The sequence below is a fragment of the Equus asinus genome, chromosome 2, assembly GCF_041296235.1.
Source record: "Equus asinus isolate D_3611 breed Donkey chromosome 2, EquAss-T2T_v2, whole genome shotgun sequence".
Classification (NCBI taxonomy): Eukaryota; Metazoa; Chordata; class Mammalia; order Perissodactyla; family Equidae; genus Equus; species Equus asinus.
Window position 1 is genome coordinate 51,043,268 of NC_091791.1, and position 27,564 is coordinate 51,070,831.

The 27,564-nt window shown below is 40.9% G+C and overlaps 1 protein-coding gene across 37 annotated transcripts in view; it reads right to left on the bottom strand.

Annotated features, from left to right (window-relative positions):
* The window catches only part of RHOBTB1 (Rho related BTB domain containing 1), a 117,391-nt gene that overhangs the window by 39,592 nt on the left and 50,235 nt on the right, over positions 1-27,564 (bottom strand). For 6 of the 37 annotated variants that reach the window (XM_070488306.1, XM_044755473.2, XM_070488422.1 and 3 more), the window contains exons 3-4: positions 21,412-21,462; positions 13,147-13,372 (exon numbers count right to left, since the gene is read on the bottom strand). The exons of 5 other annotated variants lie outside the window; for them this stretch is intronic. The gene's annotated coding sequence lies outside the window, so the exon portion shown is untranslated. Of the gene's footprint in view, positions 1-13,146; positions 13,373-21,411; positions 21,463-23,090; positions 23,481-23,584; positions 23,933-24,259; positions 24,356-27,564 lie in introns of those variants that run through there. 26 more of the 37 variants (XM_070488325.1, XM_070488429.1, XM_070488510.1 and 23 more) reach the window with 21 other exon arrangements.

Sequence of the window (27,564 nt, forward strand, 5' to 3'; positions counted from 1 at the left end):
AATTTTAGTAGAGCAATTAACGAGTAATTCATTGAAAAATGAAGAACATAAACACAAGATTGAGCCTGGCTGACGTTATGCAAAGAAGGCAAAACAAGTTGTGGGTGGGGAGGGGGGAGGAGAGGAGGTCATAGTTAACTAAAGTTGGAAAGATAGGTTAAAAATATTTTTACGGGGCATTTCTACATTCTAGGATAAAAACGATAATTCTTCTTAACAGTCTTTGAAAGTTTCTGGTGATATGACCGTGAGGTAGCCTGTGTTAGAAAAACAGGCTCCATTTGGAGCCTCACAACTCTGTCACCTGAGGTATATTATTCTGAATGTTCTAAGTGTGGAAAACCTTACTCTTTGGAGAGTGAATTTTATTTTATTTTCTTTAGATAGATAAAAATCAGAGAAAGCCAATCTCTAAAATTTGGAGGAATATTTGGATTTAGTCAAAATTGAGATACAACATAAAAAATATAGATTTGGCTTTCTTGTTGGCTTGTAAACTAGCTCTGATAGCAGCCCCCCAAAGAGGAACCCCCCAAATAGTTTGACTCATGGCAGCATTGGTGAAATAGCTGTGTAGCTTTTACAGAAGATGACTGTGAGGGGAGTTTTATACTAAGGGTATGATTATAAAAAATATCATTACTTATTTATAGACGCATCTCACGTACAGTCCTAAAAAGAATTTCTGTGTCAAAGGTGAGAATAACATCCGTGGGTCCTCTAATCTCTAGTAATCTGCTCAAAGCTGAAGTGACTGCCAGAGGTGCTGAACCTTGTGCAAAGGGGACAACATGTAAGGGAAATAAGAGACAGAGCCGAATTAAATACGCACATCCCAGATCACCCACTTTAGACATGGAATTTCCAGGAAGGGTTTGCTGGATTTCCAAAATACTGAAAATTTTTCCTTTGGGATAGAAATCTATTTTGTGGTAATCTAAAAAGCATTTTAAGAGTATGAAGCCATAGCCAAGGATGTAAAGTCATGCTACACTCGTACTGCTGCAGACCCATTGTTCATCTGTTACACATAAACAAATAAACATTAAATTATGGTCGTAATTATAAAAATATGCAATTTTATCCTTCTTGTTATGGGCTCTAATTTATTCATATCCAGCACTCTTATGGTTGAATGAGCTCTTAGGACCATCTGGATAATGACTACCTGGTTTATGATTTTTATTTACCCAGAATGAGAGTAATAAATATTTTTCAATTAACTCTGTTAATAAATTTCACCACCATAAATCTTACTGATCTATGCGGATACCCTTTTGCCTTTGATACCTATCTGAGGAGACAAGGAAGGTATCAAAGGAAAACTGAAAGCCAGAAGGAACTGACACTGGTAACCTGTTATTTTGGCAGCTTTGTAATCTTACTCGAAACCTACTTGAACTTCATTTCATACTTTCAGTGAATCATCAGGACACGGATCCTGATAGTTAAAATGCTACCTGAAGAATCTACCTGCACACTCTGGAAGTCAGAAGCGGTAAGTTTATCTAAAAATTGGCCAGTGAACAAGACAACGTGGAGGTTGGGAAGTGAAGGATTTGGTGAAGTGGTGCAGGGTGGATGCCACTCTGGGTGCCAGCGACCACCATCCACAAGGCTGACTTAGAATACTGTGGCCATCATCTTCTGGCTACCAAATTAGTCCATCCACCTTGATTACCCCGTATCTGCCTCCACCATTATTACTGTCATCTACCCGACTTTAGGTCACTCCTCTGCATTCACCACCACCAACCCCCAGCCTTCTTGTTGTGTCCAAAGAATGTTGCATCCCACACCCTAGCCTCACAGTTTCTTCACTTCTTCAATGCCAGTGATCTTCTCCACACCCTGCTTGAGCTGGTCACAACTTTTGGCCAGGTGCTGGATATTGCTGTCATCCAGAATCATTTTATCTCTGAAATCTCAAATTTCAAAATCCTACTCTCAGAGCAAAAACTCCTATCTTTCCAGCCTGTGCTAGATGAAATATGGCCACTGCAGCAACTCCCATCAGGAAAAGGCATCTACTTCCCTTCCTCTTGAATTTGAGGATAATGATTGCTTGGCCCAACCCAAAAGCATGTGATGGAGGGGATGCAGGGTGAGTTCCAGAGTCAAGGCATTCAGAGGCCCTGCAGCTCCACTTTCATGCTGTTGGAATGTTGTCCTGAGGCCATCATTTAAGAAAGCTGGCCCAGCTTAGCAGAAAAGGAGAATTCAGTGAGAATAACGGAGGCAGCCCTGCCGATGGTCTCACCAAATGCCACATACATGAGGCCATCTTGTATTTTCTAGCCCAGCCAACCCTCCAGCTGAATGTAACGTGATGAGTGAGCCCAGGTGAAACCATGTGAGGAATCACCTAGCCAATCTACAGAATCATGAGAAATAATAAATCATTGTTTTAAGCCACCAAGTTTTGGGGTGGTTTGTTATGCAACAATAGTTAACTGAAACACACCCATTATACCTTAGGAAAATCTCCAGAACTTGACTCCTCTATTTTTTTTTAATATCAGATTATAGGCTCCTTTTGGGTGAATGATCTTCTCCACCTGGGGTTGATGGATCATGCCAACCTTTCTCTTCACCATCACTCTCAACGTCTTATACTGCATATGTGGTAGGCAGAATAATGGTCCCTCAAAGATGTCCATGTCCTAAACTCTGGGACCTGTGAATTTGTTTTGTTACATGGCAAGGGGGGAAAAAGGATAGCAGATGGAATTAAGGTTGCTAATCAGCTGACCTTACTATAAGACTATCCTGATTATCTGTGATCATGAGGGTCCTTTAAATGTGGAAGAAGGAGGCAGAAGTTCAGAGTCAGAGAGAAATATGAAGATGCTACGCTGCTGGATTTGAAGATGAGGGAAGAGGGCCACAAGTCAAGCAATGCAAGTGACTTCTAGCAGCTGGACAAAGTAAGGAAACAGATTTTCCCCTAGAGTCTCCAGAAGGAATGCAGCCTGCCACACTGATTTTAGCCCAAGGAGACCCATTTCTGACTCTTGACCTCCAGAACTACAATGAATTTGTCTTGTTTTAAGCCGCTAAATTTTTGGTAATTTGTTACAGCAGCAATAGGAAACTAACACAGCATGCTTTTGCTCCACAAAATGGCTTCCTAAATTCTAAATGTTGTTTGCTACCTCAATGCCTTATGCATACCATTCCCTCTGCCGAGCCCCCTTCACTCCTTGTCTGCCTGGCAAATTCTATTCATTCCTAAAACCTTATTCAGATATTACTTCCTCTAAAAAGTTTTCTTAACTTCCCCTTCTACCCACAGACTAATTTCCTTTCTCCTCTGTACAATAAATGGGTCTGGGAGAAGCAATCACAAACACAAATACAAACACACTCATTTTTTCCCTACATTAGCAACTTATGGAACGGTGGTTTGTGAACTTGACTCTGGAGCTCACCTCGCATCACCTCCACCATATTCTTTTGGGTTGGGCCAACCAATCACAATCCTCAAATTCTCTATACCTTCAAAGTGCCCATCTTGTGCACGTAATGAGTCATCAAGTGTTTCTGGGGTACTACTATGTGCTGAAGTGCTTGGAATGTATGGGAATACAGTGCCCCTCTTCTGTAAAGCTTCCTCCGACTACTCATTGTGGTCCATACGTCCCCCAATTTATTGCAACTCTCTCCTAGGATCAACTATGGGCAAAACAGTGACATAACCAATGTGACCTTAGCTGCCCTGGTCTTCTGTTCAAATCATTTCCCTTCCTGTGTTGGTACCCTGTCCCCACCTCAGTCCCTGAAATGATGGCCTTCATGGTGTCCTGACCCTCTTCTTAAGAAACAGGCTCTCAGGAAGCATCAGGCACAGGCACTCTCTCAATCACACGATGGCTAGATGACCATTAGAGTCCCATCCCCATAATTCAATAATTCAGGGGCACTGTGGTTGATGAAACTAAAGATATGCCTGCTTGCTCCAACAGGTGCACTTTAGCATAAGGCCACTATTTGACTTCAGGTGAGGGTCTAAGGGTCTTCCAACATTAGAAATTCAGATATTAGGAGAGTGGGCAGGGAAAGGCTTATCATTTGTCTGACACACTCCATTAGGCGTCTCCTAACTGCTCTGAACCATCCCACCATTGGAATATGCTGCCTTTTACCATCACTTTTGCTGTGTCTCTTGTTTTATTTGCTATTTCAATCAAGGCATGATCATCAGTCTGCTTAAAGACAAAAACCTAAGGTCCATAGAGGGGCCTTTGTACTTTTAGCTCCATTCAGCTGTTCATAGACAGTTTGAACAATGCTATTGCACAACCACTAAATATTCTTGTCCTTTAGAAGAGCATATAATCTGAACTTTAAGAAATAATTTAACTTGGCCAGTAAAAAATATTAGTGGAATGAATTTTAGTGTATTTGAAGAGTTAGCTCTGAAAGAAACACTGAGAATTTTATATTATTGACAGAAACAAAAGGGAAATGTTAAGAGTTGCATAATAACTATAGCCAACAGCCAAGTTTCAACTGTGCAGATTTCATTATCCTGAGCTCTTAATCACCAGGCCTAGGCAGGCAGGAGCTGCTTTCTGCAGAATATAAACATCTCAGCTGGAACGGAGAATGGGTCCAGAGCTGGGAAAGAGACAGCCAGGCTGGGCTGGGCTTCCTCAAATAAAAACTTCACAGAAATACATCTCCAGGACAAAATTGCCTTTCATCATTCAAACCAATAGTATTTTCTCAATTGCAAGTTTTGATTAAAACAGAAAAGAGAGAGATTAAATAACAGAAGGGACACTGCATAGAGGTCCAGGAATACAAATAATACAGAGCCACTTTTTTAAACATCCACTCATTATCCTCCACAGAGCCCTGTGATAATGGAAACCTACACAAGATCATGCTCTGCAGTTTTTAAAAACTCAATGTCAACGGGGAAGGTGAGCCAGGATTAGAAACAAACTTTCTCTTCCATCAATCTACTGCCCTTAATAAACACTGTCCCAACTGAAAAATGAAGAACAGATCAAAAACGGCTTAAAAGATGCATAAAAATTTCAGGGTAGATTTCAAAACCATCATAAGTAAACTGTGTAGTATGTTCCAGACACACTGGTCTACTTTCGTCTACAAATATGCCACAGAATCTCTCCTTTGGTGACTTTGCTTTTGCCGTTACTTCTGCTCAAATGCCCTCACACCTCTGATCCACCCGCTGAAATTGTTCTCCACCTTTAGGACTCAGGCTGTCTGAATTAGCTAAAGAAATATAGGCTGAGCATTGAGTGAGGGCCAGGCCTATAGGTATATAGGAGTAAACAAGCCAGGTGTGGTTCTCGCTATCATGGGCCTCATAGTCGGGTGGAGAGAGACAACTACACAGGTAGACGTAATTGTACATTTGATAAGTTCCTTGAAGAGAACGATGAGAGAAAACAATGGGTGGGAGGCCTGCGAGAAAGGCAGGGAGGCCTCTCTGAGGAGGCCCCATTTTCCAGCTCTCTGAAGAATGAGAAGCGCCCAGTCACGAGATGGGAAAGGAAGCAGGCAAGAAAAGCTAGAGTGAGAGGGGTGAGAAGGAAGGTTAGAAGGGCAGCAGGGCCGGATCACACACGGCCTGTTAGGCCACAGTCAGGAGTTTGGATTTGATTCTCAACACAGTGAGAAGCCCGTGAAGTGTTTTAGGCAGAGGAGTAACAGGTCCTGATTTGCTTTTTAAAAGTATCACTGACATCACCGAGGATGCTACGTGCAGAACATGCGGTGGGGAATGTGAGCTATGGCAGGAGGCCCAGCTAGGAAGCCCCTACGTTCTCCAGGAGAGACAGGAGAGTGGTTTAGACCAGGGTGGAACTGGCAGAGATGGAGCAAAGTAGACAGACTCAAGTTCATTTTGGAAGAAGATGCACTTAAATCATTCTTCCTTTATACTATCTTCTAGGTATTTATCAAATTCTGATGTGTAATATTGACAATTATGCTTATATGCATCTTGCTTCCACCCGACCAAGATTATACATTTTTGATAACAGAGATGTTATTCATCTTTATCTCCTTAAATCCTTTCACAGTCCCTTGGCCAGATGTGGCTTTCAATAAACATTTGTTCAATTGAATATAAAAGTACAGCTACTCCACCTTCCTTAGGAAACGTTCCACCTGGGGCTGGCAGAGAACGTGCACTCGGCTATCTCTGGTGACTGATCATTAAGCCTGTGGCCTCGAAAGCAGCAGCATGTGGCTAAGCCTGCAATCGGCGAGAGGAACACCTTGAGGGACATCTGTGTGGCCCATCATGAGAGCAGTATCTGACAGATGGCATTGCACCAGCTATGGCTCCCCAGCAGGAACAGCATCCGTAACCATGGGAACCATCAGAGACCAAGGACCAGGCCCCTCCACCAAATGGGAAGGCGGGGGCCAAGGAAGAGCCCCAGTATAGGCAGGCAGGAGTGGCTTAGGGCCAGATTTGATTTCAAAATATAAAGGAATGTGCTCTTTCATTCTCATTTGTGATCTAGTGCCTATAGCCAATTTATGAATCTTAATAATATTTGCATATAAGAGTCTCATAAAGTTCTAATCCACATCTAGACTTTTAACATCCTAATTCAAGAGATTCCCAACCCTTTTTGGGGAGTCACTACTCGGCTGGAAAAGAAGAGGGAAAGGGAGGTACATGGACCCACTACATATGGAGAACACTTTATCATTGATAGGAAAGTGAGTCTTGAATAAAGGAGTTCAATCTATGCCTGAAAGAGGCACGTCACAAAAGGCGATTAGCTGGACTTCAAGGCAAGACAGCGATGGAAGAACCAATGCCTTGGATTTCCCTCTGACCAAGTCTCACTAAAAACCTTGCTCTATACAGACAGTGGACTCCACACCAGTCCCAGAAGCTAAGGACAGGGATTAACAGTATATCAGAAATTGGAAGGATCTCTGCCAAATTCACCTCCCTGGAGTCAAATGAAAAAGTCAGCAAAGACCAGCAGACTGACCGTTTCCACAGGGAAAAGAGTTGGCCTGGGAGGAAAGCAGAAAGCTCTTCACCACAGATGCCTGTGATCTGGAGTAATGAGAGCTGGAGTGACTTGGAATTGGGTGGAAAGAGTAGGTTGTAGAGCCACTGGAAAGCCCTTAGGAAACCGGCATGCTGCCATCAGCAAGGAGTAGTTCCAGTGATTGCCCCTTGCTGAGGACAGACCAGGTAGACAGCCACTGAGCATGGAAAAAACTCTTTTTGCCTTGGTTTTGCTTCCTCCAGTCCAGCCGTATGGTTTCAGTTTTGACACTGCAACAGAAGTGATTGATTTTGTGAGGTTAATGCAAGAGGGAGTGGGGTGAGAGGATACAATCCCTAAGACCTGAACATTCGTATATTTTCAACGTTGACTTTCCTCACCATTGTCCTATCTCACCCTCTGAAGTTCTCTCAACTCATATTATATTGAGTAGCTTTGCTTGTCCCCTCTGGAACTGGGTGGGTTCCTGGGTCACTGTGGAGCCCCACCTTGCTCTCTGACAGAGCCTAATGTTATCTGAGCATTTGGAATATACTTCAATCCTTGGCCAGCATGAATCCTTTTTTTATTTTTTCCTTTTGAGGAAGATCAGCCTTGAGCTAACACTTGCCACTAATCTTCCTTTTTGCTGGGGATGATTGGCCCTGAGCTAACATTTGGGCCCATCTTCCTGCATTTTATATGTGGGACACCTGCCATAGCATGGCTTGGTAAGTGGTGCACAGGTCCCCGCCTGGGATCTGAACTGGTGAACCCCAGGCCGTCGAAGCAGAGCGTGCAAACTTAACCGCATGCCACCGGGCAGGCCCCATGAATCCTTTTTTTTTTATGAATTTAGTAAACAGAGACCAATCAACATATGGTCTATTAAAAACTACTGAAAAGGACAAGCAATTACCTAAAGACATAGAGGAAAAGTCTTCTACTGAAGTAGATATGCTATAAGAAACAGCAGAAGAAAAATTTTTTTAAAAATATCTGATCCATGTACTTGATTATGTAAAAGAAGATAATTCAGGTATATAAACTAACAGCAGATGAGGTAATAAGTAGGTAATAGGACAAGATAATTAAAGGCTATATATAAATGAAATACAAAGTAAACAAATTAAAAACCATACGGGCAGCAGTAAACAGTGACCTCAAAAATGCAGTAAAATGGATTAGTGACGTACAGGCCAAACATGAGAAACTCTCTCTAAATATAGAAGGAAGGCCATCTGAAAATGACATAACGTAAGATAATTGACAAAGCGACTGATGAAAAGCAATCCCATGGAGACTGGGTTCTTGAACCAAGGGAGTAAAGTGTGATTGACTAGAACAAAAATTCCCCAAGACAAAAAGGAGGAGGAGGTGGGGAAAAGAAGGAGGAGAAAAAGAAAAGAAGACTCCACATCAATGTATTTTTCAGTAAACTGTTGCCAATGCAAAAAATAATTGCATAATAATCCTTTAAGTATCTTAGCAAAACATCTCTTAAAACTAATGGCCAAAAACATTTCTTTCTACAAAGAAATAATAATATGGATGATCATAACTTCCCCAATATACTATTTTAAGACAACAGAAAAACACATGCAGAGCCCTAAAGAAAAAGGACAAAATAAATTTCTGAATGGGGTCAAATTGATATTTATGTGAAGGTCACATAAAGCTATTTTAGATATCAAAGACTCAAGGGGCAAAAGCTCAGATTTCTTTAAGGAATTAAATTGCTCAAAGATACTTGCCAAAACACACAGAGATAATTCAAATTAAAAACTCAAAAATGGGCATTTCAGTTTTAAAGAACTATGGAAACTAAAATCAACTGAAAATATAAGACCAGCCTATCTAGTTATTTTGATTTTGGTTGCAAAATTGTATAGATATCTGTAAAAAATAATCTAGAAGGCAAAAAAGGGCAATCATAGTAAAAGCATAACAGCCATAGTGAACCTTCAGAGACCAAAAGGCATATAATAAAAATGAAGAAAAATTCTGTGAGTATAAGGAGAAATTAATGAAAATAAGTGACACATATGAGATGAAAAATCAGAATCAATGTCAGATTAAGAGAGCAAAAATGAAAAGCAAACAAGGAGGACCTGAATAGCATAAAACGTGGGGTTAAATGAACAGATATTCTACATTTTAAAAAAATCTATAATAAGACAGAGTACTTTCTTTTCAAGTGTTCTCGGCACATTTATAAAAGTTGACCATATATGGACCATAAGGACAAAAATCCCCCAAAGCATAAGGTGTTAGCAACCAAATTCTCCAGCCACAAAGAAATAAATGAAAAAATTAAAAGGAAAGGTTGACAGCAGCAAACAAACTCAACCACTTGGAAATTTTAAAAATTCTTTCTGATATATCCATCTGAGGAAATAACTTTATAAGTGGAAAATGTTTTAAAAGCAAATATATTTATCACATCTTTATTAAGAATAAGAAAAAAATGAAAACCACTTAAATCCATGACAAGTGGGGGCAAAATTAATCAAGGTACTTGCTGTGTGATCTCGGGCAGATTACTTAATCTCGCTAAACCTTTATTTCCTTATCTGTAAACTGGGGACAATTAACTCCCTCAATGGATTCTTGTGAAGATTAAATTAGATAACGGTAAAATATTTTAATCACTATGCCCGCCATCAGGAGAACACTCAATAAGTCTTATCCGTTAAGACTGTCATTATTGAAAATTATGTTTAGGTTGAGTTTGGAATAATATAGAGAAACGCTAATATTACTCTATCAAGGGGAAAGTGCAGGATAGAAATCTGAAATGTAGTAATAAAAACTACATAAAATAAACAAACGTGTAACTCGAACAAAATTGGGCCTCCTCATTCTCTCACTTTAAGTACCATGTTAGCACAGTGACACATCTAAAAGAAACACAAATGTGACTTTTAGAAAGCTGTGAAAATAAAATGGGTATTTGAGAATAGAGAGGTGTGGTTTACATAATATTTCAGGCATCTTGCAGCAAAGCTCCTAAAAAGGTTCTTTGGAATGTTTCCCTCTAGAGTTCCACTTCTCATGGCAACTGCTCAGCTCTTTCTGCCTCTCAGGGCCTCAGATCTTGTCCCTTCAGGGGCTTCTTCATCCCCTCTTACAGAGCTAGCCATTGCTCTCTGCTTCTCCTATTTGCATTTCCATTCATGATTCCCCTCCACCAATTAAATGAACCTTCCTTGGGACGCCCCCCTTTTTTGAGGGGGGCCGGTATGGGTGGGTATTAATACGTGAATATTTTAAATTCAATAATTGCGTCTCTGTCATTGAAAGAGAAGCAACATCCACCTCTTCCTTCTGCAAGAACAATACATGGAAAATAAACTGGCAGGAAGCACACTAAACAGCTACTAGTGATTGTTGCTGGATAAGGGGGCTATAACTTGTTGCCATTTTTTCTACTTTCCTTTAGTTTCCAAATTTTCTACAATGAAAATATATTACTTTTTTTTTTGTAAATTGAGATAAAATTCCCATGCCATGAAACTCACCCTTTTAAAGTATACAATTCAAGCGTTTTTATTATATTCACAAAGTTGTACAATCATTCCCACTATTTAGTTCTAGAACGTTTTCATCATCCTAAAAAGAAACCTTGTGCCCATTAGCAGTCATTCCCCATCCTCCCCGACAACCCTCCAGCTCTGGAAACTACTAATTTACTTTCTCTTTCTATGGATTTGCCTATTCTGGACATTTCTTATAAATGGACTTATACAATATGTGGCCTTTCGTGTCTGTCTGTCTTCTGCTTAGCATAATGTTTTCAACTTCATCCATGTTGTACCATGTATTAGTACTTCATTACTTTTTAAGGATGAATAATATTCTTAAACGTATTCTCTAATGGGAAAAATATTTTAGCTTTTTAAAAAATGTAATGAGTACATAAGTATAATCCTTGATTGTGAATTCTACTGAGTACGCAGATACAATCCAACAATAATAAATGATTTTTGATGATGCATAAATTGTTTTCAAAACCATGTATTTATAAAGCTTAGCAAGCCTGTTAAACCTGCTTTTTTCTGACTCAAGCTCTCAACTAAAAAAACCATAGGAATTTAAATGATACTTGCTGAATATCAGACACACAAACTGAACCATATAAAGAGTGAGCTGTGGACACCCAGGACACATATATATAGCATAATATTTCATATATATAAAATAATATTTCAAACAGAAGATGAAAAACTCCTGGCTTTTAAATTTTGAGTGTTCAAAGAGAATCCTTATAGTAACTGAAGCAAGCAATTTTAAGAAATTGTTTGGAAACATGGCACACGAAATATTCTGTGGTAATCAACTGTAGTTAAGATATTTTAAGCTTGGGTCAATATAGTATAATTCAGCTTTACATTCATCAAGAAGAAAGAAGTTCCAAATTCGTCCGTATGCATGCTGTGTGTGTATTTGCGTACCTGCAAAATAAATATTGAAGCACAGTGAGTGCATGAATTTAATGTGATAATCTTTCCCTGGAAAGGCAGATTCTACACATTGTCAGTTGCAAGGGAGATAGCTCAATCAACACTGATTGCAGCTAGCTCACAGAAAGTAAGGATTCAGTGAAAAGCAAAATTCTGTAAACGAATGACTTGCCCAGGACGTAAAACTTGGAGCATTTCAAATACACTGAGGGTGCAGTGGGGTGGTGACCAGAAGTGAGGTGCTGGTAGTGTCTGGTTCTTGATCTAAGGTGCTGGTTACATAGGCGTGTTCAGTTTGCAAAAGGTCATCAAGTTGTCCACTTGTGATCTATACACATTTCTCTATCTATGTTATACCTCAATGAATTTTTTAAAGTTAAAAAAATTTTTTAAAGTTAAAAAAAAATAAAGCAACAAAAAACCCAACACATTGATTTTGGAGGGCCTCATGTGGGTGAGCCTTTGCTAAAGGCTGGAACCTCAAGCTTTGTCAGGAATTCATAACGAAAATATTGGTCAAGTCTTTAAAGAGATGTCGAAGATGTAAGTGCTTGTTTGAGAAAGCTAATATCAAGTCTGTAGACTAAATGTGCTTAAAAATCCATCCTCATGAAGTAGTCTCTATAGCACTCTATCGTAAGTTGTTCATTAAAAGCATTCTTTAAAGATGTCACTGGGCTAGCTTCAGTAGCACCAGGGAGACCACTTGCTGTGAAACTTTCCGATATGATGACAAACAATTGCATTTAATCATTTATGAGACTATAATATGTCAGTTAGGATTAGGCTGTGCTTTGATTCAGGAAAATGAAGAAAACTGCTTTCCCCCCCCCGAATTTCTTAGCAAAGTTAGACCATAAATGGAAAAGTGCTGGCAGACAAAAATCAGACTCCTTAAAATCTCCTATTTTATTCGAGGTTACTGGCTGACAGCAATGTGTAGATCCTAGCTAGTATTTTCAGGACATGTTCCTGTACCTTCCAACTCTAGGTGGAAATTATTATATGAAAGATTTTACATTTTTTAAACAGCAGGATGAGGCATTCTTTGCGGGAATGGGAAATGATAACATCTGGAGTGCACTCGGCATTCAAAAGACTTCAAAATGTCCAAAACTTTCATCCAAGTATAAGACTATTCCTAGCAAAAATAATTAGGGTATACAAAAAGATTACATTAAAGGAATATTCATTATATCCCTATTTGTGGAAACAAAATATTGGGAATAATTTTAGAAATCCAACCACAAGGGATTGGCTAAAGAAGTCTTATATCCATCTACTGGGAGTGTGTGTGGTCATGAAAAATGTGTTGTGGGAGTACATTTATGGTTATAGTTAGATGTTCATGATAAATCTTTAAATGAAAAAGATTACAAAAAATTTACAGAGTAACACCATTCCTTAAAAATGACCTACCTAAATATACACAGAAAAATTGGGGATAGAAATGTATTAAAATATTAATGCCAATATCTTTTAGGGGGTAAGATTATAATCAATTTCATTTTTCTTTTTTTCTTATCTATATATTCTATCTTTTCAATAATGAATGCATGTTATTACAAAGAAATTTTAGACAAAAGTGAGGATGGAAAGTAGGAAAACCAAGGAATAGAATTTTTACGTGTGTAAGAATATTTCCTTATGTGGAATTAACATCTACTCTTTACCTTCTCTTTGCATACCTTTAGAGCTTTATGTGAAGTATCTTTCATATGTTAGGAACCCAGCTTGCTGTTTCTGGAACCTTTCTTTCAATTCTGAGCAGTCATCCCACTCATCAACAATATCATCTTGGAGCTCCCGGTCATTCAGCTCCCTTGACTTATAGCAAAGGAACTAATGTCTCAATAGGCCCAAATGCAAAAACTACACAGCCTCTCAGCCTGTGATTCTGCAGCACGGATCCACCTGCAGAAGACCAAGTATAGAAATAAGCCAATGGGAAGATCTCCTTCTCTAATCTTTCCAGATCAAGTTATCAGACTTTGAGAGATTTCAGTTGTCTTTCAGAAGAGAGTTCCTGGTCTAATTCAAATAAATAGATTGAAAAAAAATTGGAATCTGAAATATTCTAAGGGTTCACTGTTGATTTTTGTTTGATACACACAAGGGGAAACAATTTCATTCCTTGAAGCCTCTTTCCAGGAGCCTTAATGATCAGCTGCCAGATTTAGCCTTGGCTCCATCTCCACCATGCCTATTATTCCTCCATGGTATTGATGTGACGCCAAATCTCATCCCTATTTAGAATGCACAAGACCAGATGTCTTTATAAAAGGGGGAGTTGGTGAATCTATATTGAAAAGAGCCAGGAGAACATACTGTAATGGACGGAAGCACACAGCTTCACGGGTTATGGTACTAAAAGTACATTCACACAAAAGAATCAATAGTCTTCGTCATAGTATATGAGAAATAAAAGAGAGGAGGGGGAGCTGTAGAGAAGGCAGTCAAGAGATTGGCTGCTCATTAGAATCACTGGGGGAATTTGTTTGAAATACTGCTGTCTGTATAAGAATGTTCTTGGCAGCACTATTCATAATAGCTAACAACTGGAAACAACGCGTCAACAGTGGAATGGATAAATAAATAATAAATTGAGGTCTATTCACACAATGGAATATTACACAGCAGTAATGAACTACTGCCACATACATCATGGATAAATCTTACAAACATAATATTGAGGAGAAGAAGCCAGACACAAAAGGGATTTCAATTTATATAAAAGTTCAGGGGCCGGTGCTGTGGCCGAGTGGTTAAGTTGGTGCACTCCATCTCGGCAGCCCAGGGTTTTGCTGGTTCAGATCCTGGGCGCAGACCTAGCACTGCTCATCAAGCCATGCTGAGGCCGCATAACACATAGCACAGCTAGAAGGACCTGCAACTAGAATATACAACAATGTAGTGGGGGGCTTTGGGGAGAAGAAGAAGGGAAAAAAAAGACTGGCAACAGATGTTAGCACAGGTGCCAATCTTGAAGAAAAAAGAAGTTCAAACTCAGGTAAAACTAATCTATAATATTAGAAGTCAAGGCAGTGGTTACCTCGGTTGGGTAATGACTGGATAGAGGCTTAAGAAGAGCTTCTGGGCGTTCGTGATGTTCTCTGTCTGCATTTAGGTGCTGGTTATGGGGGTGTATTCAGTTCGTGAAAATTAAGTTAGATACCTGTGATTTGTGTATTATTCTTTAAATAAGATACACTACAATAAAAATGTTTTAAATTCAGATTCCTGAGCCCTAACATGGATGTACTAAGACTGTAGGTTATAGATTTTCCAGGGTATTTTTTTATTTTGTATTTAATTAATTAATTAACTAATTTTTAAAAAATTTTTCCTTTTTCTTCCCAAAGCCCCCCGGTACACAGTTGTATATTCTTAGTTGTGGGTCCTTCTAGTTGTGGCATGTGGGACGCCGCCTCAGCATGGCTTGATGAGCAGTGCCACGTCCGTGCCCAGGATTCAAACTGACGAAACACTGGGCCGCCTGTAGCGGAGCGCATGAACCTAACCACTTGGCCACGGGGCCGGCCCCTCCAGGGTATTTTAATGCAGGGCCAAGGTTGAGAATCGCTGGATCAGAAAACCTACATCTAGTGGTGTGCTGGAACCAGCCCCTATTAGCCCATGAGAACCAGTTGTTCAATTTTCAAGATTTTTCCAAGCCTATTAAAATAGTGTCAGTATTAAAACTAAATTATATAAAGTTTTGATTAAATAAATTATACTAAAAACAAAGGTACTAAATACTCAAAACTCATCACTTTCTGATTTTACTATTATCTATATTTTTGAGGTTACTTATGCCAATTTTATCTGTACAGTGGAAATACTATATAATGGCGTGTTACGATGTCATTTCTTCCCATCTCTATTCTCAGTCACAACGGTAGCTTGAAACTGGCAGGGTGGGAGTATTTATGGCAATCACTACACATCAGGGCTTGCTTTATTGCTCTGTTGATTGTCTTGACTTAAGAAAATGATTAAAAAATGTTAACGCAGATTAAACTTAAAAGTGTGTTATATGTATAGCTGTTACATTGTGAATAGTTCATTTAAGGAAACATACAGTTAAGCTATTAGCTGGTTCAGCAAAGGAGTCATTCGTATCTTTGATGAATGAGTACAGTTCTGACATATGACTTTTTTGTTTCACTTTTGTCCTACTCATTAACATAAAGGAAAATATCAGCCAACATTTATATGTTAGCTACATCCCTTCATCAACTGTCCTTAGGTAAACTATGGAGAGAAGAGTTCAGCAAAAACCAACAAGCAGGCATTCTGTGAAACCCAACTGACTATATGGAATTTACAATGAGGAGTCTTGTATATTTTATTATTATTTGTAAATTGTGTGCTATACACATTCTTTATGTTAGTAAAATTTATAATCAGCTTATGTATGCACATAAATGCATTCTTTTTTTCCCAGAGAGCTGGTTGATTTACCAGCACGCCTCTGTCTACATGCCTTCCATGTTTAAGATTATATGACTTTCTATTACGATTTAAGAAACAAGCAAACAAAACAAGGCTGGAGTCTTATGGCTTCTAAGGCATGAGTTTAAGCAGAAAATATAGTAACAACTATAGCTTAGAGCCTCACATACTCAAAATGTGGTCCTCAGACCAGCAGCATCAACATCACAGGGGAGCTTGTGAGAAATATGTAATCTCAGTTCCCACCCTAGAACTCCTGAATCAGAATCTGCATTTTATAAAGATGCCCAGGTCATTTGTATGCCTATCAAAGTTTGAGAAGCACTGCTTTAAAAATAAACTTCTTGGTATGAACTGAAACTTATATAACCAATTTGAGGTTAGTAATAAGGTTAGGAATAATCTAGCAATTGGTGATCTTTAAGCATCTAGCACTGGTTTAGCCACTTCATAGCACTGGGGAAACACATAATTGCTTCCCTTAAATCTGAAGAAAAGGACAAATGTACATTACGAATGTATATTACAAACGTACCTTACGTGTACAAACTTCTCTGGAAATATTAGTTATTTGGCTGAAAATATAGTAGTTGCTTTGAGATGCAGAGGTCTATGTGGAACACACGTTAGTACTTAATTACAAATGTACGTTTGTCAAAACTGCGCCACTAGGAAAATAAAGGCTATTCTAGGCGACTTGGATTATTAATTTAAAAAGGGGGAAAAGGTACAAGAAAGAAGAAAATCACAACAGTACCTTTCCTCCATGTATGTGATGAATAGGCTCTGTTGCCCAAGACTTGGTTTCAAAAATCCAAAGCAGGGCAGCAAGTGCCACATGATGAAGTGTGGCAGCTGGGGAGAGGAGGGTGATGAAACACTTCCCGGAGATGTAATTTAGGCCAGGGTAGCTATCAAGTGCTGAGGGTGAAAGGGGAAATTGTAGTGCTTATGCCTTTCCTGTCGATATATCAGTCAGCCACACAGGACAAAAAGAAGACAGGGAGGCACACAGAAAATACTCGATACCAGAGTTAATTGAAATGATGGTAGGAAAGTCTCACGGGTTCCAAAATGGAAAGCAAAAACACTCTACTGGCAATAATACTCTCTGGAAATATTTCTTAGCTATTTGGCTGAAAATATAGTAGTTGCTTTGAGATGCAGAGGTCTATGTGGAACACACGTTAGATACTTACACAGTGTCTGGAAGGAAATGAGAGCCACAAATCTCCAAGGGGAGCTTGGTATTAGTTTGCGGCAGAAACTGAAGCAATAAAATAATTCGAGTAAAACTTGGCAACACTAGAGTGTGAAGAAAACAAATGTAATCGTGACCAAGCCACTGGTACCCAGAGAGACCCCTGAGCCTGTTTTTACCCAAGAAAAAGGGTTACTATGTCCATCCCTTGCAATATCAGAACTCAAATGACTCCAGTACATTTGGTGGCAAAATAATAGGACTGTCCTAATGTGTTTTAACATCTTCCCTTGAGATACTCTAGGGAGGCTAAGAAGAGAACTAGCCCTCACTGTGGACTGTGATGTGCTTTACATGCGTGACTTCCTAACATCCTCATAATCCTCTGACGGAAGTGATACTCTCTCCACTTTATAGATGAGCAAAATGAGGTCCAAAGAAGTATTTCGCCCACATCACATAGGTAATAAAAAAGCCAGAGCACAGACAAAATTAAAAGGCTCCATACTTGATTAAAACAGATCAGTCAACAAGGACAGCTTGGAAGGGGTCAAAGTATGAGGCTGTTATGTTCTGAGTAAGAGGAAAGGACTATTCTGTATTGGTGTCAAGGAAGGGAAGTGAGGTTTCTCCTAGTACCCACCATATCTTTACACTGCTGGAACCCTCTGCTCACTCATTTCTGGATGTATCTTAGGCTTCAGAGGTTTTTCATACTTGACAGTGGTAATTTTGCTAAGTGGGAGGGTTTAGAAGACAAGCACATTTCAGGCAGCGTTATGTAATAGAACTGAGCCCTGGCTGGAACTTGAAAACCTGAGTTCAGTTCCAGTTGCGTCTCTATGAGAGCGGGAGTTACATCACTTCTCTGGGGGGCAAGCTTTTCCACCTCTGTGAGGCTGGATTAAGTGTCCTTAAGTGCCTTTCTGGGCCCATGATTCAACCCTTCCTGACTCATCTGTTTAAGATCGTGACTTCCATCAAAATATATTAGAGATGACCTGAGAGTTAACAAATGTGTCCAGGCAAGACGGCTATGTGGTTCAAGATACATCAAACAAACAAAGAAAAAGCCCTGCCGGAATAATTATTAAACTCCTATACTCCATCTGCAAGAGTAACCCGAAATGAATTGCTTTCAAGTGTTTTTTGTTTTTTCCCAGGAGTTCGTTTAAAAAGAATATATATTCAAGTTCTTAGACAGATCTTGGTGCAAATCCAAGCTCTACCTCCTCCTGGCTCTTTGAGTTAACATATCTGAGTTCCATGTTTTGCTTCTGTAAAATTGGAATCGATAATGAATATGAACTGTAACGCAGTAAAGTGTCTGGCATCTAGTAGGAGCATAATAAGTGCAGTTATTGTTATTCCACTGGTCATTAGGGGTTTGGACTATGGTTGAGTAACAATTCAAAGGGAATTTCTCCACTGAGGGATGGAGCCTGAGATGGTAACTTCACTGGGAACTTGCCATTGATCTCTGTCTATGCAACAAATAAACTCAGGTGCAGAGTGGAGAAATGTAATTGCTTCTTCTGGACCTGCTGGCATTGCTTTCTTTGTAAAACTTTCTAATTCACCTCTTAGTGGATAAAACCATATCAGAGACATGCTGATGTACTTGATGGGATAGCTAGAGGGAGTCTTTGAAGACAGGAGTGTCCTGGGACATCGAGAAAGATGTCTAGAAACGTCATACCTACATTTCATTTCAGTGTCTTTATTTGCCCATTTCCTAATTTCTGCCCTATGAGCACAAGGAACAAAAGATTCCAGGAAGAGGAGGAGTGACTTCACTTTGTCTGTAAACTAAAAAACCAAACAATGCTGATGCTGACACATAAATAACCTAAATAAATAATCTATACACCTGCCATCCATTGAGTGAGTGCCTCTTGCCCTCCCCACCAAAGCTTTCCCTTTCCCCCTCCTCTTTCCCACCACTCACACCTCCTCCACACCCCCCCACCGCCTGCCCCTTTCTACACACACCACTTTTTGTGACATTTTTCCTTCCTGCTCCAAGTTTTGTTTTGGTGTTGTGAGGCTGTGAGAAGCCTGGGTGGAGAAAAGATGATGAACACAAGAAGCAGATTCAAATCATCTGTACTCTTTGAACCCTGTTATGTGAAGCCGACCGAGGTCTTCAAATAATGCGATTGAACTGCCTGTTCTCTAAAAGGAAGACCAAGAGAAAGATTTCAATAAAAACTTCCTCTGTTTTCTACAGGTATATTTCCTGAGCAAAAAACATAGGAAAATTAAAAATGTTTCCAGCCATGTTTTGAGACAAGTCAAGAATATTAACCAAACCCTTCTGAAGTTCAAAAAAACAAATGGTTGCTAATTAAATTATTGTTAGAGATACCACGCTAATTCTAAGGTCTCTTTTGGCATTAAAATTATATGATTCAGAGTATAATTTTACCCTTTAAGTAATTATAGGTTTATAGTTGCTATACTGATATTTTTATGACATACCATTGTCACAGCTAACCAAATACCAGCTGATGGCGAGGTCTTAACCTCTCATGGGATCTTCCCAGTATTGTTGCTCTTATGATCGATTATGTAATGACACACTATATAACAACTTTTATAGGACAAAAGCTGTCATAGGACAGCTTATAAAAACCCCTTAAATGCTGAAAAGTATCTCAACTAATTAAGCTTTTAGGGTTATTAGCTTGAATCAGGGGTATCAGTACATTAAAAAAAGATGACATATTAAGGTTTTCTTTAGTAATTTGTCCCCCATTTCATTTTTTATTACCCCTTTATATAATACTCCCTAGGAACGATTAACAACTGTTACAAATTATTCTACAAAAAGTAGGTGGGAAATACGGGAGAGGGGGAAGAGAAGGCTGTCAACCTAGGCAAAACCAGAAAACATCTTGCTTAATTTTGAAATACTGGCCATTTTCAGGACTTTGGTTGGGATTTATCTATTATGTCTCCAAACCTATCTACATGGCACATTTCAGACAAACTGAGGTTCCAGAAGGAATCCAGTGCTTTTAAGCATTGTGCCAAATTGTAATGCTTTCTCAAAGACGCTGTGCAGATTCAAGAAGCTCACGATTCTGTTACAAAGCTTTTGAAGCAATAACGCCTTTGAGTTTGAGAGACTTAATTTAGCTGTTCTAGATGATTGCAAAATCTCTCCCTGTTGGGTTGAAATTCAAATTCTGTTTCTCCCCAAACTATCATCCATTTATCATCTATACAGATAAAAAATGGGTTTGGAAATTTTTTTCCAAGCATACGTGGAATTGCCAAGTAATCCCACAGAACGGAAAACGCTGAACTTCTCATAAATTTACTATTGACCCCCAATTCAGCATGATCTTGATTTATTCTCTAATTTTTCCTACATGAATGTTTAATATTTTGCCTTTTAAATCTGTTTGTAAGATCCTTAAGACCAGAGACCCTATGATAAAAATTTTCTTAAATCTTTGACAGTGCCATGCCAAAAAGTACACGTGAATATTTATTTCACTGTTTTACTTACGAGAATGGAATTTATTCTTTTGCAACAGCTGGGCCATTGAATGTTATTATATGAGCTGCAATTACCAAGTTATCTTAGGCAAGTCACTTAACCTTTCTTGGCCCCAGCTTCCCTACTGGAGAAGATTTTTTCAACTATAGAGTTTAAGCTTTAGAGTAAGACAGAACTTTCTTTTTGGTTATACTCCTATTTCTTCTATTTACCACAAGTAGGAGTTCAACCTATTATCTAACCTCTCTGAACTTCCAATTCCTCACCTCTTGTTTGTGGATCAAGAGAGTGGTTTCAGCTCACAGGGATTTTTTGATGCAGGATGAGAACATAAATGTAAAGAATGCAGCACATTACCTGAACTTTGGTTCATGCTCAAAAATGTCAACTATGATTATATCAAGTTTCTTCCAGCTCTAGAGTTCCAAGATTAGGATAGAAGTAAAGTCTTAATCATCAAGCCCCCAAGTCCCCAGAGTCCTCATCTGATTGGCACCACTTGGATCCCCAAAGTAAAGAAAAAGTCTTATAAAGGACAAACTGATTCAAGGCCCATTTACTCAGTAAATTCTATTCTATTCTGTTTACTCAGAGTAAATAGAATAATTTTAACAATCATTGAACTTGAAATATCAATACAATAACTATAATTCATAATTGAGTCCATAAAAAAATGACAAAGACAAACTGCTTTAAGACAAATGACTAAGAAACCTGTTCTGAAATGCATAGTCAGAATAGACACAGGATGTCATCAATCTATGGCCATAGGTTTGCACAGACACTGACCTGGCTTGCTGGAAGTGAAGAACAGAACACCCTGCTCACAGCTGGACTTACCTACACAAAAGAGAGAAATATTTTATAAATGCTACTGCTTGCCAGGAGCACACGGGGAGCCACTAAAACTTTCAACATACATTGTTGTCTTTCTTTTCCCCCAAAAGGGCAGAATCTGCTTTATTTTTTTGCTAAGTGTCAGTGTTAAAATGGCATTTCTTTGGGTCAAATACATCCTGAAATAGCTAGACTAACATTCTGTAGCATTTCTGAAAATATATTTCTGAGCATTTGGGGATGACACAAAAAAAGCACTTGGCCACAAATCCATGAACGGGAACACGGAAAACCTTATAGGCATTTTACAATACAGACATCATAGAAGTGGACATGCTATTCCTCCAAAATTGCATTTTTAGACAATATTATCATAAGTAAAAGTCCAAATGATTCTGGGTTTTCCTATTAAATTATAGTTATATAGTTAATGTTATGTTGTTGAGCCAACGACATCGAAGTACCTGTGTTTCTATTTCCACCTCTATGATCACACATATGTATTTAAATTTACACTACCTTCAAAATTTTGGAAAATAACAATCAATGGGCAAGTTTAGAAAAACACTGACCATGATTATATTGCTTCCTAATGGGTTTTTCAAAGTCTTCCACACTGGGATGAACTAGTTAAATCCCTTCCCACTAATATGTCCAAATAGGATCCAGGAATCTGAGAGGAAACCTTGTTTAATAATAATTTACTGCCCACTCCACCTGCGGAGCAGTATGCAGACATTATTTATACTTAAAAGTCTTGTGTTTATTTTCTAGCAACCAGTGACTCTCAGGCATCTACAAAGTTATTGGAAACGAACTCTAATTCCAAATTTCTAAAGAGTGTTTGTAAACAAACTTAACAGTGTATGTTTACAAAAGCCGCGAGCTTGCCAAGATCAAACAAACAGAGCCTTTTGGCTATTTATATCTGCTGATAGTGAGAGGACTGTTATACAAAGATGAAAACTACTGATAACCTAACTGTTTTTGCAGTTTAGAGAGGATACACAGTACAGAGAAGAATACGCAGCACAGCCCCGGTTGGGGGCGGGGGAGCCCCAAACTGCCGAAACCTCAAGCTGAGCATCTGGCTGGGGTCCAACAGAGTCGCGTGAACAGCCCAGGTTGGGGGAAGTTCAAAGTCAAGGCGACTCTTCTGGTCTTAACTTCCCAGACTTTCCTAGGTCGGGATGCCTTTGTGTATATATCAACCTTCATGCATTTCCCCCCCAGCAAATGTGTACAGTCAGCTCGAAAGGCACAGCTTGTGTGCTGACGTGCAAAGCCAAGTCAAAACCCTGCGCTCGGCGTTCCCTTCTAACTTTCTGGCTTGTCCAAGTCTAAATATTGACATTGCTCCGCAGTTGAGATGTTTGATACTGCTGAGGATAGAAAGGGCGCAGCTAACAGTAGGATCTAATGATATATTTTGACATAGTTGTGCCTTCTTTCCACTTCTTTTTGCGGGGAGGCGGTTGGATTCCCTTGTCTGCACATCTCCCGCCCACCCCCCACCGCCCACCGCCCACCCCCCACCCTATTGTTCTCCCAGAAAGCTGAGCACACAGAGACAAGGTAAGGTGTTTTGCAAGCCCCTCAGGGCAGCTCCTACTGTTGTCACAGCAACTCACAACAGACTCCATAGACACGGGGTTGGGGGCGGGGAGCGTCAAACTGTGGGCTGACCAGTCAACTCTCCTGGGGCGACAAGCGCCCAAGGGGCCAGCATATCCCCTTTTTCAGGTCCTCCGGCTCCCCACCACTGTCCTTCGAAGAAAAAGAGCCCTCTTTGCGGCGCGGCACCAACCCCTCCCAGGCGAGGCCAGCCTGCTAAGGGTGCCTGTTGTACATTTTCTCAGTTCCAAGTTAGGGGTGCGGCTGTGCGGGCGCTCCTAGAAATCTCTTCGGCTCGCCTCTGATGTGAGGGTGCCCGGCCTCGCAGAGAGGCGAGGGCGGCTCCCAGAACAGCTCGGTCCCGTAACTCTCTCTTGGGACGCTGCCGGCCGCGTGGCGCGGCCCGGGCCTCCCCCCTCCACGCCACCCGCTGGGGCCGGGGCGGTGGGGGCTCCCGGGCGGCTGCTCCGAGAAGTTTCGTACCGTAGCGCACTCACGACACAGAACCTACCCTGAAGCCGAGCGAGACGCGAGCTCTCTCCGCCTTCAAGGGCTGGGGGGAGCGGGGGGGCCCCCGCTACTCAGCAGCAGCCACGGCTGCGCGCGGTCGCGGGTGTGCGGGGTCCCTGCGCGCGGCGTGCCGCCCGCCGCCCAACTTTGCACAAAGGCAGCATGGCACTGCCTCGCCTGCGGGCTCGCCGGCGCCGCCGCCGCTCTGCCCCGTCCGGGGCGAGAGGGGCTCGCCCTTTTCCACCCCCAGCCCTCCCCTTCTCGTGCCCCCACCCCCTCTCAGGCGGGCCGGCCGGGCGGAGCCGAGCGCTAGGCACCGAGCTCCGCCGCCGTGGCGGCCGCCGCTCTCTCTGTGACGTTAGCAGCCTTCGCGGCTATTTATATCCACACGATTGGATTTCATTCATGAAACCAGGGCCTGCTGTGTCTGTGCGCCGGGGCGCTGGTTGCAAAGGTGCCTCCGCTTCACGCAGACCCGGGGGGCCCGGGCTGGGAGGCGCATGGCCCGGGACAAACATGCGCGGAGCACGGGAGACCCCGGCCGTTCTCCCAAGCGGCCGGGAGGGGAGGGTCGGGGCGATCTGTGCTCCCGTCCTCTGTGCCAACATCCCACCCATTCCCGTCCAACTGCTGGCCCTTTGTCCCAGGCTCTGGAAAAGTAAGTTGGGCCACTAACCGGCTGGGCAGCATGGCCTTCTTCCCCCTGGGAGCTGACCGGCCGCGGACTCCGAGGGAGGACATTGGCTTTTGTTTCCAAACCAAGCCCAGCTGCTGACTAAGGGCTGCGTTAGCTCAGCCTCCTCCCCTGGGCGGCTGCACGTGCTGGCGGGCTCCCCCCCTGGGTTACCTTCCTCTGTGACTTGGCTCCTGGGGTGATGGGGGGGGGGTGGGGTGGGGTGGGGTGTGGACGGCATCAGGACGCACCCCTGCTCCCGACCCGGATAAGGAGGTGATTTACAATCTCCTACAAATGACTGAGTGAGGAAGTGAAGTTGACTTCTAGTCGCTCACGGATTGTCGGAATTCTTGGAAGCCTAAGACAGTCCATCCCTCCTGAACGCGTCTCCCTGCGCAGGCTGACCGTGAGCTCCTAGGACCGGACCAGGGGTAGTTTTCATTCATTCACATAACAAATACTTATTGAGTGCCTACAGTATGTTAGGCACCCTGTTAAGCTCTAAAAAGGTGACAATGAGCACAACCAACCTGGTCCGGGCCCTCAAGGAGCTTTCGGTCAGGCTGTTAAAATTACCTTCATTGAGGACGCTGTCTACCAAGGACTGGGGATACAAAGATGGCAACAATGTGTCCTTAGGACTCAAGGAGTTCTCAGGTAACTGTCTTCCTGAGGTTTTGAAGGGCTGGGGAAAAGGGAGCCATTTTTTATTGCAAGGGCCATTTCTTTGTGTTATCCCCCAAGAAACAGAACAGAAAAAATTCTAATGCAAACAAACCCGTTTGTCCCTCAGTTTCTTTCAGGAAGCCACCTTCATTTTCCCAGATGGAATACTTACTCTCCCTTCCCAGGATCCGCCGATGAGTTTTAGTCCATTGGGTATTCCTGATCTTCCCCACTAGTATTTATTTGCCTTGGTGACAAAAGCTTGCCTGGTGCTCTCAGAAGCCCCCAGAGACCCCAAAACATAGTGAAATTCAGTGTTTTTACAAGGAAAGGTGTTCAAGGCAATGTGCTTTGTTTAAACCATCCTTACTGAACTGTCTTTGGAAATGGAGTTAGCAGTCCCTAATCTTTGATACCCAGAAAAGAGCATAGTGAAAAGTCACATACAGGGGTCTGCTCAAAGAACTTCAAGACAGACACATGGGGGAGTGATCATTTACTTGGCACAACACCAACTTCCCTCAGTCTATTTAAAAGTGACTCCATTTTGAAAGGTTTAATCAATATACATTCTTTTCAGGAACAGATTTCTTGGGAAAAGTTAATTAACCCTGCTCACCCCCAGCCATCAGTCGTCTTTATTGCAAGCCATTGCTCTTCAAACTGCCCTGGGGGCTAAGCCACAGGGTAGGAACTCAGAAGAAATGGGAATCAACCTGTATTGCAGCCTTCATATGTGGGAGGCAATAGGCAAGGAGGTTTAAAACACATTTTCTCAATTAATCCTAAGAACAACGGATGAAGTAGATGCTATTATTATCATAACCATTTCATAGATGAGGAAACTGAGGCACGCAGAAGTACGTAGTTTTCTGAGGTTTTGACAGTAGCATTTTGACGTGGGTCAGCATGTGCCAAGGTCTTATTTTATCACCAAGCTGCTTTTTGACATCCTGCCTTTCCTCAGTTTCTTTCATTTCTTCAGTTATAAATTATAAAGAGGTAAATGGCATGCTTAAGCAGCAGGCAGGTGCTAGGACCAGCAAGACACCTATACAAAGACCCCAGTTGGCAGGCTACCATTCAGATGTTGCCCTCCATCCCCAGAGGGTACCAAGGCTCAGGTAGGCCTTCCAAAGGATTCTTCTTCCATAGGGGGTAAAGAACAAACAGTCATCATGGCTGCCTAAATCTGAGGAAAACTGACCGGAAGAACTTTTGGGAAAATTGATGTGAACAGTAATTCAGATATGGCAGAGGAAAAGTCACTGTTCTAGGAAGTCCTTCCAAACAAGGGCAGGGACCTGAGGAAGAGGTTGCCACAAAGGTGCTATGTAGCCCCAAAATTGTACACATGAAACACCCAATTCTGGAAAAGTTGGAGAAAATGCAGCAAGGAGTACAGACTATATTTTGCCAACAGGGAAGGAGAGAAAAGGAGCAATAGCAAATAATCCTCTGAATCACCGCCAATTCCTGTCCTTGTTACTACCACAAAGTAATCCGCATTTATATACTACAACTGATGCTTGCAAATAAAATCAATACGATTCGCTTTTAATAAATATAAAAATTGGTACTTAAGCTTAAATAAACCAACACCATTTATTTAAAGACTTTCAGGGTTGTACTGTACAGAAGTGGTGTAAAAACTTTTGACTAGCTTTTATGGTAAATATTTAACCAAAGTCATAGGATTAAAAAATTCCCACAATCAAGATACAGAACTGTTCTGTTATCACAAAAGAACTTCCTCACGCTACCTCTTTGTATTTGCATCCCCCGCCCCCCCCCCCCCCCAAGCATTAATCTGTTCTCCATCTCTAGAGTTTTGCCATTTCGGTACTTATATTAATGGGAATATAAAGCATGTAATGTTTTGAGATTGAATTTTTTTTAACTAAGCGTAACGCCCTTGAGGTTCATAAAGGGGGCTGCACGTATCAACAGTTCCTTCTTTTTTATTGCTGAGTATGTATGGGTATACCAGAGTTTGTTATTCCATTTACTCACTAAAGGGCATCTGAGTAGTTTCCAGGATTTTGCTATTACAAATAACACTTCTGTAAACATTTGCACATAGGTATTTGTGTGAACATAAGTTTGTATTTCTTTGGGATGAATGCCCAAGAATGCAATTGCTGGGTCATATGCTAAGAAACTGTCCAACTGTGTTCCAGAGTGGCTGTATCATTTTACAGTCCCCCAGTAATGTATGAGAAATCTAGTTCCTCCACATTCTCACCAGCATTTGGTATTATCACTATTTTTTTTTAAAAAATTTCAGTTGTTCACTAGTTTTGTAGGGACAACTCATTGTGGTTTTAACTTGCATATGTATAATGCCTAATGATGTTGGCACATCTTTTCACATGTCATCCTTATTTCTTCTTTGCTGATATATTTGTTCATGTCTTTATAATTGGATTTTATACTTGGATTTTTTTCTTGGATTTTATAATTGGATTGTCTGGCTTTTTACTATTGCGTTTTGACAGTGTTTTCAAAAATATATTCTGGGATCATAGAATTTTCAAATTGCAAATTAAATACTACCTCAAGTTAACTCTACTTTGAATTCAATCACTATTGTTCAACATTTCTATTGCCATCAGTTTGAGAGAGAATATAAAGTATTC